The 14674-nt window shown below is 38.1% G+C and overlaps 1 protein-coding gene across 5 annotated transcripts in view; it reads right to left on the bottom strand.

Moving 5' to 3' along the window:
• Ptbp3 (polypyrimidine tract binding protein 3) overlaps positions 1-14674 on the bottom strand; it is a 79856-nt gene that overhangs the window by 54911 nt on the left and 10271 nt on the right. The window contains exon 1 of one of the 5 annotated variants that reach the window (XM_060381142.1): positions 3463-3481. The exons of the other annotated variants lie outside the window; for them this stretch is intronic. The gene's annotated coding sequence lies outside the window, so the exon portion shown is untranslated. Of the gene's footprint in view, positions 1-3462; positions 3482-14674 lie in introns of those variants that run through there. 5 annotated transcript variants of the gene reach the window in all.

Raw genomic sequence — 14674 nt, forward strand, 5'->3', positions numbered from 1 at the left:
ATGGTGGGACTGCCTTACCAAGACACAAAGGAGGAAGAGGAACTCAGTCCTCATGGGAATATATGAGCTGGGGTGTCTGGGTAGGGGGCTCTCCTATTCCTCAGAATAGGAATGTGAGAGGAAGGGTGGAACTGGGAGAAGAGGGAGGGGCCTATGACTGAGATGTAAATTAATAAAAAAATTAATATGTATGTATAACTTTATATAAATATTTAGAAAGTGAAAAGTGGGGACATAACTTTACAAATGCTTCTGACAATTCCAATCACCCACGATGTTATGTTTAAAGTACTGAAGTGTATTTTGTAGACGACAATCTGACAGGTTTTTATTCTGAGTTTTTTATAAAATATATTTAAATGAAAATTATTTACACATTCTAAGAATCTTGACTTTCAACATCAATTTTAAAAATAGATCCCTTTATAAGAACACAATTTGTACCTATACTAGTCAAATTTTTTTTTATAATTACTGACTTCCATACCATTAATCTTAAAAATTATCTTTGGTGTACTGGTTTTTGTTTGTTTGGTTGGTTGGTTTTGGTTTTTCTGGATAGGGTTTCTCTGTGTAGCCTGGCTGTCCTGGACCTACTCTGTAGACCAGGCTGGCCTGTAACTCAGAAATCCTCCTGCCTCTGCCTTTGCGTCCTGATGCTGAGGACTGACCATGCTAGGCAAACATCCTGCAACTCCGCTACAGCCCCAGAACTTGGTGTTTTTAAGATAAGAGTCCTGTTATATAACCAAGGCTGAATAATGATCTCTGCCCCCAGCCTTCTGATAGCAGAGCTGCAGAATGAGCCACACCTGTTCAGCCAAGAGTTCAGTCCTATTTGCATATCTGAACACCCAATGCTAAAATGTATCATTATACGATTTTCATTATAATCCTAATATAGAACACCAAGGTCATAAAACAATATTAGCATGGAGTAAAAAATAGAACACCAAGGTCATAAAACAATATTAGCATGGAGTAAAACATAAAAATCAATCTATTTCAAATGGATCAAATATGTCCATCTTGATAAATTTTAAAAATAAGTATTTTGGCTCGCTGGGTGATAAAACTTAATCTTCAAATAACTATAAATTTTAAAATAATACTACCACAAATACTTATATTCATTTTTTAACTTGCGTGTGCTTGTTGAATGTATGTTGTGGGGACAGGTACTGGCCCAAGGAGGCCTGAAGGAGGCGTTAGATTCCCTGAAAACAAGGAGTTCCAGGTGGTTGTGAGCAGTCTATAGTGTGGCTGCTGGAAAACAAACTTTACTACGGTTTTCTACAACAGCAGCTCTTAAACTTACGGTAGCTCTCCAGCCTCTACAACAAACATTTTAGCTTCCAATGAAAATTAACCTCCAAAGGGTCTGCATTACTACAAATACTTAAACAAATATTTAAACAAAAAAAATTTAAGCATACAGAAATTAACTATCCTCAGCTCTTTTTCTCAAGTTTAACAAAGCCCCCCCCAAAAAAAAAAGGAATTAAATAAGCAAGCACAATGAAAGAAAAATTTCAAATCTCAATTCACCAGGATAGTGCCTTACTTAAAGGACAGAAATTCCCAATTTCTGCTTTTTGATCTGATAATCAATAGACAGTTAGCTGTCTACCTGCAGATAAAGTTAAGGTTTTGAGTTTTATATATAGTAGTAATCTGCCTGATGGTGCTGGCACATGCCTTTTTGGAAGGCAGAGCCAGGCAGATCTCTGAGTTCAAGACCAGCCTGGTCTACAGAGTTCCAGAACAGCCAGGGCTACCCAGAGAAACCTTGTTTAAAAAAAAAAAAAAAGTAATCCATTGTATCAACATGATTTAAAAATGAGGGATTTGGGGCTGGAGATATGGCTCAGTGGTTAAGAACGCTGGCTGCTTTTCCAGAGGACCCAGGTTTAATTCCCAGCACCACATAGTAGCTGTATGTCTAGAACTCCCAATTCCAGAGACTCTGACAACCCCAGATCAATACACATAAAAAATTAAAATAAAGATTATCTAAAAAAACTGAGGAATTTGATAAGATGCATTTTGCTATTAGATGTCATTTATTTGATAAAAGGCTCTTAAAACCAGATTTTGAGTATAAAACAAACAAAACCTACCACTCCCAGTGACACATGCCTGCAATCCCAGCACTCACTAGGGGAGTTCAAGGCCACCCTGGTCTACAAGGTGAGCCCAGCACAGCCAAAGCTATACAGAGAAACCCTATCTGGAAAAACAAAAAACACTGACTCCTGACTTGGGCATCCAAGGTAACTAAAAGCAGGCTGAGACCCCGGTAGCTCTCCCTTCACTTTGAAATTATAGTCCTTAATTCTGCATGTAGGCATGTTAATAACTACCTAGGAAAAAAGGTAACACCAAATTAACCTTTTTAATTCTCCTCAAGGTCCAAGAAACAAAGATATGAGTACCTGAGGTATCTTATTGTCAGCTTTTTATAATGTCCTATTCCAGACCCCCCCCCCCAAAGGTGTCAAAAGTCTTCAGTCAGGGTCCTAAACCTGCCGTCACCATGGATTCCAGAAATAGACCTCACACAATAGACCATGACCCAAATGAGGGTAACTGTCCATGATGACAAAGGCAGCACTCTGGAGCATGACTAACTCTCTGAGAAGCCTTCTGTCCTCTCCTTGTGACCACCACGTAGCACCAGAAGAGACAATAATCAGACCACACCTTGGTCAGCAGTGCTTGGTCAGCAGTGCTTGGTCAGCAGTGCTTAGCTCCACACACGCCTCTTGCCCCACCCACCATGCTTCCTCTACCTAAATTTGTATGAGTACCACAAAGATGGACATGAGCAAGAGGACCCGCCCCTCTTTTTGTTTCTCTTCCTGATGCATGTTGATTAAATCTCCTTTCTCTGCTTTTCACAATTACTCATCTCTTTCACTCACAACTGGGGCAGGTGGCTGTGCCCAGCATGAGCAACCCTTTCACAAAATTCTCTAAAAAGGATAACATTTAAATGTGTCCAAAAAAAAAAAGGACCTTTTATATGGATTGCAGACTAAAATATAAAGAAAAAAAATGATGAAAACCCCAGAAGATAGTGGAATAACTTTGTTGTTATGCAGTAGGACACTATGTCTAATACAAGAAGCAAGGACTATGTAGACATACACCTGTAACCCAGCACTCAGGAGACTGAGGCAGAAGAACCAGAAGCTCCAGACCAGCCCAAGGTACGCTGAAACTGTCTCAAACAACCAACAACAAAAAGCATAAACGCAAAGAAAAATATAGATATACACTTTAAAATTAAGTTATGTATTTAATGTAAAAGAAAGAAAACATATCGGCATATACCTATGTGTATGTATAATCAACAAAGTATTTATAACCTTAAGAAAAACTTAATCATGAAAGAACAAAGCATGAGAAATGAAGACTAGGAGTTAAGATTAAAATGACAGAAAATAAGCAGCATCTCACCAAGCAGACTGTGACCGCTGTAGCTCACTGCACTTTGCACTTTCCTACGAAAGGATCGTCAGTCCTCCATTCACAGCCCCATGACTTGCGATGTCATGGGAGAACAACTTCCTGCCTCACTGACAATGAGCAATTTTGTGATATGCTTTGGCCACTGGAGTATAAAGACTACAACAACATTTAACCCAAGCATGGTTAATCTCTCTTTTTTTTTTTTTTTTTTTGCCAAGTTTTTTGTTTGTTGTTTTATTTTCTTTGCTTTCACTCTGTAACAAGAACATGTTCCACACCAGAGAACATTACTCTAGTGGCCCAATTTCCAACACAGGAATTAAGTAAAGCCACCCACGTTGTAAATGAACAAAATATATTTTTCTAATATTATATGCAATCAACACTGGAAAACAAGTTTACTCTTACTGGTTACTGAGGGGCACGAAGTTAAGACACTAACACCACCATGTGAAGAAAGGTGCAAAATGGAGCCCTGGTAAAGCTGAGCAACAAAACTCTCAGAATTAAATGAGACTTAACTTGAGGTGACTTGATGGGAATATATACTGGTACAACCTATAACACTAGTCAACCCATTCAACATAATGTATTTCCAAAGGATCCCTGTGACCTACCGCTATGCACACACCTGAGGCATCCTTACTCGTGCACACTTACATATAAGGACATTCCAAGATCATTACTTATACTAGAGCAGCAGGAAACAACCAAGTCTGTCAATTACAAATACATCTTTATAAATGTATGCAATTGCTTATACTTTCTCACGGAATAAGGTGATCTCAAATATTAAGAGGTCAATCACATAGAATAAATTCAGGTTTATTATTACTACTTTATGTGACACATTTGTGTGTGAAAAAAGTCAGTTCTCTCCTCAAAGACAACAAAACTGTTCAGCAGGAGGAAAAAGACTGCATCATGAGTAAACAATTAACAACATTGCCAAGAAAGTGTTAACAGGCCAAAATATCAAACATCATGTGGCAGGTGTGGGAGGGAGGCTAGCACTGCATCACCAGTCTCCTTAGAAACACATGGTCAGTTTACGTAAGTCCAGCAATTTCCTGTGCATTGTTAGCTCTCTGACCATGTCAACACATAAATCAGCTTCATTTGCCTCAAGCATAAATTACTGAAGCTCCCTCCTACCGAAAAACAAATACACAGGACCAACAAAACAAAGGAATATTGTGACTAAGCAGTAGAAATAAAATGTTTCGTTCTCAAATCTGATAGGAATTGATTTTATTTGTAATTCAAGCGAGAATATTAACGTGATTAAAACACAATCCCTACAACTGAGGAAAGCCACTAAAATAAAATGTAAGGAATATTTTTGAAACTAAACAAAAATCTAAATTTCAGATCAGACCTAATATATACATGAATTCAAGGATAAGGTATCATTTGTTTTACCTATGAAGACCATCAAGGGAAACTATAAAAAAATTATTAATTCTCTAGGACTCTAATTTTTCTTTAAATGAACATAATCTGAAAATACCCAAATACTACCTTCAATCAAAGCAAATTTCTAGCAGATGTACTATCAACCCTTTGTGAAACTTTCCAAAATAGAAAATTCATTTGTCCGGTTCTTGGTAATCTGTTCCATAAACAGAAATGTATGCTATCATATTACATGCATGTCATTAGTTGTCTTAAATAAGTGTCCACTTTTATTTCCCCCCTCCCTTCCTCTGCCATCCCTAGCCAAGGTCCTGGGTCTTGGCCCCTGCTGTCCTGAGCTTTCACCACCTTGGCCCTGGTCTGGCCCCACTGATTACTCTCCTTTATAAGTTCCTTCACAGAACTTACAAGTTTTTTCTTGTACTCTGCTAAAAACCACACACACACACACTCACCAAAACATCCTTGCTTAAATAAGTCAGGGCAGTGGTTCTCAACCTTGCTAATGCTGCAACCCTTTAATACAGTTCCTCATGTTGTGGTGACTTTCAACCAAAAATTTTTGTTGCTACTCCATAACTGTAATTTTGCTATTGTTATGAATCATTATGTAAATATTCCTGAAGACAGAAGTTTTCCCAGGGGGTCTAAAACCACAGGTTAAGAACCACTGCTATAGAGATAAGAAGCAGTAGTTTTAAATAAATATGTATTTTTTTTTATTTTCTGAGACAGGGTCTCACTAAATTCATTTAAATTTATAAAATTTAAATGAGCTTCAGTAAATTCATGTAATGAATACCAGGTGAATATTAAATATAATGAAGCATGGGCTAGCAAGACAGTCAAATATGCAGAAAATGGCGATTGTTGCCATGCCTGAGAACCTAAGTTTGATCCACATAGTAAAAGAAGAGAACTGAGCTGGGCATGATGGCACATACCTTGAATCCCAGCACTTGGGAGGCAGAGGCAGGTGGATCTCTATGAATTCGAGGCCAGCCCCCAGTCCACAGTTCAAGGAAAGCCAGGACTATCCAATGATAGCCTGTCTCAAAACCTTCCCCACCAGAGAGAGAAAGGGGGAGAGAGAGAACTGACTGCCTTTGATTTCCACACTGTGGCACATGGACACACACCCACATCCACAAAAATAAAAACAAATAAACACATATATTGCAAGAAGTACATAAATGCTGAGCCATCTCATCTTTCCTGCACGCCCACACTAACTTTGCACATAGCAATCCAATGTCTTGATTCTATTTCACAAACTACCTATTTATATATGAAGTGACATATGTGTAAGTATTATTATTCATAAAAATGTTTACTGGTGGCAGGCACCTTTAATCCTAGCACTCAGGAAGCAAAGATAGGCAAATCTCTGTGAGTTCAAGGCCAGCCTGGTCTACAAAGCCTATCAGGATGACACAGTAAGACCCCGTCTCAAAAACAAAACAAAACAAAAACATTAGAACACAATATTGAAAATTCCAACAATAGAGGCTTAAAAACTACTATCCTTAAAATATTTTACAGCTGTTAAAAACAATAGGGGCCGGGCACAGTGGGATTACACCTGTAATCTCAGCACTCAGAGAGGCAGAAGCAAGTGGATTTCTGTGAATTCGAGGCCAGCCTGGTGTACAAAGCAAATCCAGACCAGCCAAGGCTACACAGAGAAACCCTGTCTCAAAAAACGAAAGGACAGGGGGCCAGGCCAAGCAGTGTGGCACAATTCTTTAATACCAACATTCAGGTGGCAGAGGCAATTGGATTCCTGTGAGTTCGAGGCCAATATGGTCTATACAGTGAGTTCCAGGACAGCCAGGGCTACACAGTGAAACTCTGTCAAGAGGGGAGGGGAGGGGAGGAAGGGTAGGGGAAAGAGAAGACAAGACAAGACAAGAAGACAAGACAACAGGGGAGGATTCTTAATAAGATCAAATATTTACTTTTGGCTGGCACATAGTAATTATGTGTGCATGTGGAGTAATTATATACATTAGTGGAACACAGTATACTGTATATTATCAATTTGTGTATACAATAACAATCAGGGTCAGGATAATTGACACGTCTATTATCTGACATTATTTCCTTGAACATTTACATTTCTGTAAAAATCATTAATATTTTAATGATTCATTTATTTTAATAATTCAGTACAATCTTTAGAATACTTTGATTAGCACTATAATTTTTGTAAAATTCTTACCATCTATAAATAAGGGATGTCCTTTCATTTTTCTGCCTCAAAAGTTATTTTGTAGTTAGCACTATATATCATTAATAACCTTCTTTAGTTTTCTTGTTTTTGTTTGTTTTTCAAGACACGAATTTTCTGTACAGCCCTAGCTGTTCTGGAACTCCCTCTGTAGACTAGGCTAGCCTGGAGCTCATAAAGAGCTGCCTGCCTCTGCCTCCCAAGTACTGGGATTAACGGCACATACTGCCCCAGCCAACACCAACACCAACACCACTGAGCAAAACCTGTCTTCTAAATGCTGAGACTAAAGGCATGTGCCACCAAGTCCAGCTCAACCTTAGTTAACGTCATTTATAGGTTTTTAGGTGCCTTTTAAAGCCTCTTGACTTCTTCAGTAACTTTGTTGCCATTGTATTAGTCTGAGTTTTAGACTAAGGATTTTTAGTAAGGTTGAATCCTTCAACTTTACTAAATTTTTCACCAATTCAAACAATTTTTGAAGTGCTTAGATTTTCTTCCATATAAAATAATGTCACCTGCAACTACTGATAATTTGATTTCCTTTTTCCTATGTGGATTCCCTGTATTTGTTTCCTTCATCTTGTTGCCCTGGATATGATTTCCCAGGGTAATACTGAATGGTGGTGGATAGCTGACATCCTTGTCTTGTTCCTCATCTTAAAAGCAGCAACTGATGCTTTCCCCCATCCTACAATGCTGGCTATGTGGGACTTTAACACACCATCCTTACTATGGTGAGTTACATTTCTTCTCTACTTAGTGTTTAAAAGATTATTTTATCATGAACTAATGTTAAATTTTACTAATTTCTTTCATTGTTGCTTTTATTCTTTACTCAGTTGATGTCATTTTTACCACACTTATCAATTTGTGCACACTCAGACACCCTTTCATTCCTGGAATAAAGACCATTTTAATTGTAGGTATAAATACTACTGTATGGCTGATCTAGATCTGTTAGTCTTTTATCAACAATTTTTGCATCTTTTTATTACATGTATCGGCTCACAGTTTCCTTTTTTGATAGGTCTCTGTCTTTCGTATCAGGGTAACGCTAGCCTCAGGGGATGGTTCCCACTATTATAATCCTTTGGAACACTTACAGAATTGGTGTTAACTGTTTGGTAAACTTATTTAGAAAGTGGCTCAGTCCACAAAGCATTTATCATACAAGCATGAGATCCTACCTAAGTCTGGATTCCCAGCACATAAAGTCCAGCACACACCTATAATCCTAGCGCTTGGATGGTAGAGACAGGAGAGTCCCTGGGGCTTACTGGCCAGCCAATCTAGCCAAATTGGCAAGTTCCAAAAACAGCTGAGGAACATACTGACTTGACCTATGATCTCCACAAGCATGTGTATGCACATGTACTCACAATGTGTGTGTGTGTGTCCCTCAGCAAAAAAGATACAAGATCCTGGGTTTTTGTTAGAACTTTAACACTCAATCTTAGTATTTGATATTTGTCTTTCTGCACTTCTTCTGTCCTCATGATTTGATTCTGGTAAGTTTTGGGGGACGGTTTTATGCACTATGTATTCAGATGCTGAATTATGTGCCCAGAGATCTGACTGCAGTCCAGATGTGGACACTGTCATTTCTATGAAGAATTTCTTGTCTCAACATTGTGTAAAAAATTGTTCTCTATCACTTCCGGTTAATAAAGAGCTGAACAGCCAATAGCTAGGCAGAAGAGTTAGGGATGAATTTCCAATCCTAGGGAGGGGGTCCCAGGTGGGAGAGAGAGGGAGAAAAGGTGGAGAAGGAGAAACAGTCAAGGAGGAGGAGGAGGGGCCATGAGGAAGCCGCCATGAGGGCAGATGGATCAGAAGCACCAAGGAGAGACTCTAATGGCGAGCAGCATAGGACACTCGGCTAAAAGTAGCCTTGCTACTGTAACCGTGCTAGAACAGGTCACTATCCGCCCAGCTTAGTGCTTCAAAGCTTATTAATAACGTGACAGGTCTCTGTGTCATTATTTGGGAGCAAGAATAGGAATAGAAAAAAAAATAATTGTTTTACCTAATACATACACAGAAATAAATTTCTTGGATCTCCAGTTTGCAGTGTGAGTTCTATACAATAATCTGAACTTTGCATTTCAGTGGCATTATGGATTGTAATGTCTGTTTATTTACCTCTTATATACTTATTTCTATCTTCTGTTTTTTTCTTTGGTTAGTGTAGCTAAAGATTTTACAAGTATTATTACAACTGCAATAAACCAGCTAGCTCTTCCTTAGATTTTTATTTGCTTTAGAGTTTTGGATCTCTGACCCCAAGACTTTATCTGCTCTGATTACTATCTTTTCTTTCCTTCTACTAATTTTGAGTTCACTTGCTCTTGCCATTCTATTTCCTTATCATTAATGCATTTGAAATGTTTGGTTTGGTTTTCTTTTTCTTTCTGGCACAAGATCATATTTGCTATTGGTCTAAATTGCCTCAAACTCATGACCCTCCTATTGCTATCTCCTCAGGTCTAGGGCTATAGCCATGTAACTCCACATGCTATAATAGTAAATCATTATAGTTTCTATCTCAGCACTGCTATCCCACTGGTTTTGGTGTGCATTCATGGATCAATTTTTCTTTTGACCTACCGGTTATTCAAAAGAATGTTACTTGGTATACATGCATTTTTATAATTTTTGTTTTGCTTTTTGAGACAAGGGTTTCTCTGTGTGCCCCTGGATATCCTGGAACTCAAGAGATCTGCCTCTGCCTCCTGGGCTCTGAGATTAAGGTGTGCACCACCACTGCTCAGCTTATTTTCTCTTGGTTTTACTTATCCCATTGCAGTCAGAGCAAACACATTCTCATGTCAAATTCTTCAGTCTATTAGATTTGTCCTGTAGCCTATGTCTATTTAGACTACTCCATTTGCAGAATATGCATTCTGCAGCTGCTGCGTGCCATGTTATGTAAATGTCTGTCAGCTCCACTTGCTCTGCAGTATATATATCTTACCTCTGAGGCTTCCTTGGTGATTTCTTTCTACATGGTATGTTCATTAATGAACATGGGATGGAGTCCCAAACAATACAGTAATCTATTCTACTCTCCTTTTATAACTAGCACCATCTGCTTTATACAAAGGAGTGTCCCCAGAATTGAATACATATGTATTTCTAACTGTAATTCTAGCTTCTTAAACTATCCCTTCATCTTTACAGAGTGACCTGTCTCTTTTCAGTTTTCTATGTAATGTGTGATTTCTCTACTTAACTTTTGATTTCTGTTTGTGGAGAATATCTTTTTTGATCCTTTCACTTTCAGTTTTTGTGAGTCTTCACTAATGAACTGATACTAATAAAGCATGGCCTTGGTAAATACTTTTGTTTGTTTTAAAGTTTGACTTTTGAACTTCATACTTTCTTACATTTTCATTTATTATAGCTGACCTAGTGATAGCAAATTCCCCTTGGCTTTTGCTGTCCTAGGAAGTATGTCTCCTTTAATTCTAAAGAGTAACTATAAAGAGTACAGTAATCTTGGTTGTTCCTCCCATCCCTTCCCAGGACTGTGAATGTATGGTATCATTCATTTGCTTCATATGACTTCTCTAGAGACATCTGGACATCTGTTGTGAGTTAACAGCAGGTCCCTTTATGGATCTTTCTGTGGTGCTGGTGTCACACTCAGGACTTCATGCAGGCTAGGCAAGTGCTCTACCACTAAGCTACATGCACAAGCTAACTTGACACCCTTTTTCTTGCTATTTTTAGAATTCTCTTTATCTAATACTTTTCATGGATTCATTATACTTTGGAGAGGATGTTTTCTTTTAAAAAAATAAAGGTCAAATCTATAGAATCCTTTGAGCCTATTAAATCTGAATATCCATTTGAAAAGTCTTCAAAGATTTCATGAAATAGAATTTTGAGATGAGGTCTTGCTGTTGAACTTTCTATACAGGATATGATATAAATTCTCAAACTAGCAATCCTCCTGCCTCTAACTCCAAAGTTCTGAAATAGCAGGTGTGCATTAGCACTGGCCACCTTTGAACTTTAAAAATATCTTTATTCCTTATTTGTCAATTCATCATTACCTTTTGATTTTCATTGTGAAAAACAAAGCTGTTAGAGGTAGTAATCTCCCTGCCCCCTTCCATCAGTTTAGCCCTTTTATTATTATAATTGTCATATTCTGCCCTGCAATTACAGGCTCTGTCCATTCCTGTGGTAAGTAAAGGCTGACTCAAAGTTGAAAATCAAGAAACAGCGCTTTTGTAACTATGTAATTATTATTAAGAAATCACAGTCCTGATACAGTTCATTTTCTAATCTATGGTTCAATGTCACAACCTTACAGCTACATGAAGACAAAAATTGTTTCTAGATTTATGATCAAATGCATTACTGTAGACCCATTAACTGTATAACACAGTCTAATTTGGTACACTAACAACCATAAATTTTCTTACCATTTGTTTAGATTTCCATGACATCTTTACTGACCTTACTTTTAGTTTTGCTTATATTCTTGTCCTATATTATATCAACTTTTGTGTCAAGCATTCCATGACAGTATTCATTCTACTGGGATCTCCTTGTTCAAATCTAGAATGACTGCTTTCCAAGCATTCTAGACAACTAACAAAGTCTTTTCTAGTCTTCTGGGATGGCTCAATGTTTGTTTGTTTTTTTGTTTTTTTTTTTTTAAAAAGTCTCATCAGACCTTCACTTATTTAAAACTAACTTCTTTCTCCCTGGAAGCTTCAGAATCACATCCTCATCTATTGAATCTGGTAATTTCATGATAGAATAACTGATCTAGGTGATGGCCTTTCATACTCATGGTACTAGCTAACCAGATATTTCAAAAGCTAGAGGAATGTATGTGTTCCAGAAATTAAGACACTAAAAGAGAGCTGGGCAGTGGTGGCACACACCTTTAATCCCAGCACTTGGGAGGCAGAGAGGCAGGCAGATCTCTGAGTTTGAGGCCAGCCTGGTCTACAGAGTGAGTTTCAGGACAGCCATGGCTAAAACACAGGAGCCCTGTCTCAAAAAAACAAAAAAGAAGATACTAAAAGAGAACACCCCAAGGAAGTAGGATAACTGCAAGCATTGTATGTGAAGATGACATAGACAAATGGCTACAGACTCAGTTTAAAGAACCAGAAGTCTCAATAAAAGGATGTTTGAAGAAAGCTTTTCAAATAATTCATTCGGAGCTGGAGATATGGCTCAGTGGGTAAGAGCACTGGTTGCTCTTATACAGGTCCTGAGTTCAATTCCCAGTAACCACATGGTACCTCAGAACCATCTGCAATGGGGTCTGATGCCCTCAGTATTAACTTTCAGATATACATGCAGACAGATCATTCATATAAATAAATCTTTAAAAAATAAAATAAATTAAATTACTCAGCTTAAAAATACTCTCAAGTATACAAAGCCTCAGAAGCCCTGCTGTATAAGCATACATTAACTATTTAATCATTTTTCCAAATAAAAGAAAACAAAAGACAAAAAAACACCAAAGCTAACAGGTGACTAAAGAAAGACAGAAATAAGGAATGGAGGCATGGCTCCAGTTAAGAGCACTGGCTGCTCTTCCAGAGGACCTGGGTTTGAGTCACAGCACCTACATGACTGCTCACAACCCCATGTAACTCCAGTCCTAGAGGATCTAGCTTTCATTAAGCACCCAAGTAGTGCACACAGACACATGTAATCAAAACACACACGTAAAATAATAATGATTTCTTTAAAAAAAAAAAAGTGAGGGTGTGGGGAGATGATTCGGTTGGTACAGTTATGTGTGGTGCAGTCATGAAAATCTGAGTTTGGATACACACCACCAATAGAAAAGGCCTAGTAATCCCACTGCTGAGAAGGTAGAAACAGAAGAATCCTGGGGCTTCTTGGCCAGACAGTCTAGCACAATACCACAGTCAGGGATTTCCAAATTCCGAGAAAGACCAAGACAAGGTGGGGCTGGAGAGATGGCTTGGCTGGTAAAGCTGTAAGCCCCACACGCCTGGCAACTTGGCATTCTAGCCCCAGAACCCACATAAAGGTAGGAAACAAACAAGTCCACCAAGTTATCCTCCAACCTCCACGTGTGTGAGTCCAGGAGCGCACATGCAGTACAGACAACGGACAAAAATTAAATAAGATAGAAAGAAGTTGAGAAAAAAGCCCAGAAATTAACCTCTGACCTGCATACACACTTACACACAGGTACACACATACAAGCCACATACATACAAGATGGGGGATGATGAAGACACAAGCTCTTCCACATAGGCACATGCATGCTCACACTCACCCACACACAAAAGTGATGAGATATCTTAATAAAGCACTGGTCATCAAAAATAAAGTTGCAACCCAGAGAAAACATTGCCAGTGAAATACAGAAAAATGAAAATCAACAGTACAATTTAATTTTAATAAATCCCTCTCAGAGACTAACAAAATGAACACACAAAATATGACAAGAGGAACAAGTAACACAGTCAACAACTTGTGCAAACAGATATACTGCAAATAAAACCAGATACACGGCTAAGAATAAACATTTACAGAAGCAGACATTTTGGGCCTCAGTTCTAAGTGGTAGAGCATTTATCTCACACGCACAAAGAGGGCATCATACCACAGATACAGTAGCAGGTTGGTAAGCTTATCTGTCAAGGGCCAGATAATAAGTGTCTTGAACCAACTATTCATCTACACTGCTACCTGAACAAAAGGTAACCATACACAACACAGAAACGAGCCACTCTATTCCAATAAAACTTAAGACACTAAGATTTGGAATTCATCCATTTTTCACCCTTCATGAAAAATTAAATTTATTTTTTAACACTTGCATGCATAAAAACTATCTGAGCTCACAAGATACACAAAACAGATGACAGTGAACTGTACTGAGCCCTTTGGCTCTCGTGTGCCAGTTCCTGCATTAGTTCATTAAAGAAGTCTCAATTTCACCCAAAGAAATCTACTGAGACTGTTTTTCTCTGACCGGAGAGATCAGCAGGCTACAGTGCGACAAGGCCTGAGCCGGAAGGTGAAACAACAAGTTTGTACTCCAGGCTACTGGGGCTACAAAGCAGGAAAGAAGAAAGACAAGGGAAGAAGAAAGGAGAAAAGGGAGGAAGAGAAAAAAATGAATTAGAAATAGTAACAGAAGAAAAAATTGTAGTTAGCAATTAAAAATTTTAAAGTACTAAATAATCCATGGGTTAAAAAGAAAATTAGTAAAAAAAGAAAACTGTAAGGCACTTAAAAATAATGCAAGTATTAATCAAAAACATGATACTTCAAAGCCACGTTCAGCAATTTATAGAGCGCTTGTCTCAAAATAAAATTTGAGAGAGAGAGCGAGGGAGGACACACTCAGGACTTAGATTGGTAGTAAGTGGCACTTTGGAAGTCCTGGCTCAGCTCCCAGCTGGGAAAGCTAGGGAAAATAAACTATAAAGAATCTCTACATGTATTTATCATAAATTAGTTTTATGGCTAAAATGAGCCTCAGTTTTTCCTGTAAGTAGTTCAGATACATACACACAAAAAATATTTTCAAAA

Source organism: Meriones unguiculatus, chromosome 3 (assembly GCF_030254825.1).
Source record: "Meriones unguiculatus strain TT.TT164.6M chromosome 3, Bangor_MerUng_6.1, whole genome shotgun sequence".
NCBI lineage: Eukaryota > Metazoa > Chordata > Mammalia > Rodentia > Muridae > Meriones > Meriones unguiculatus.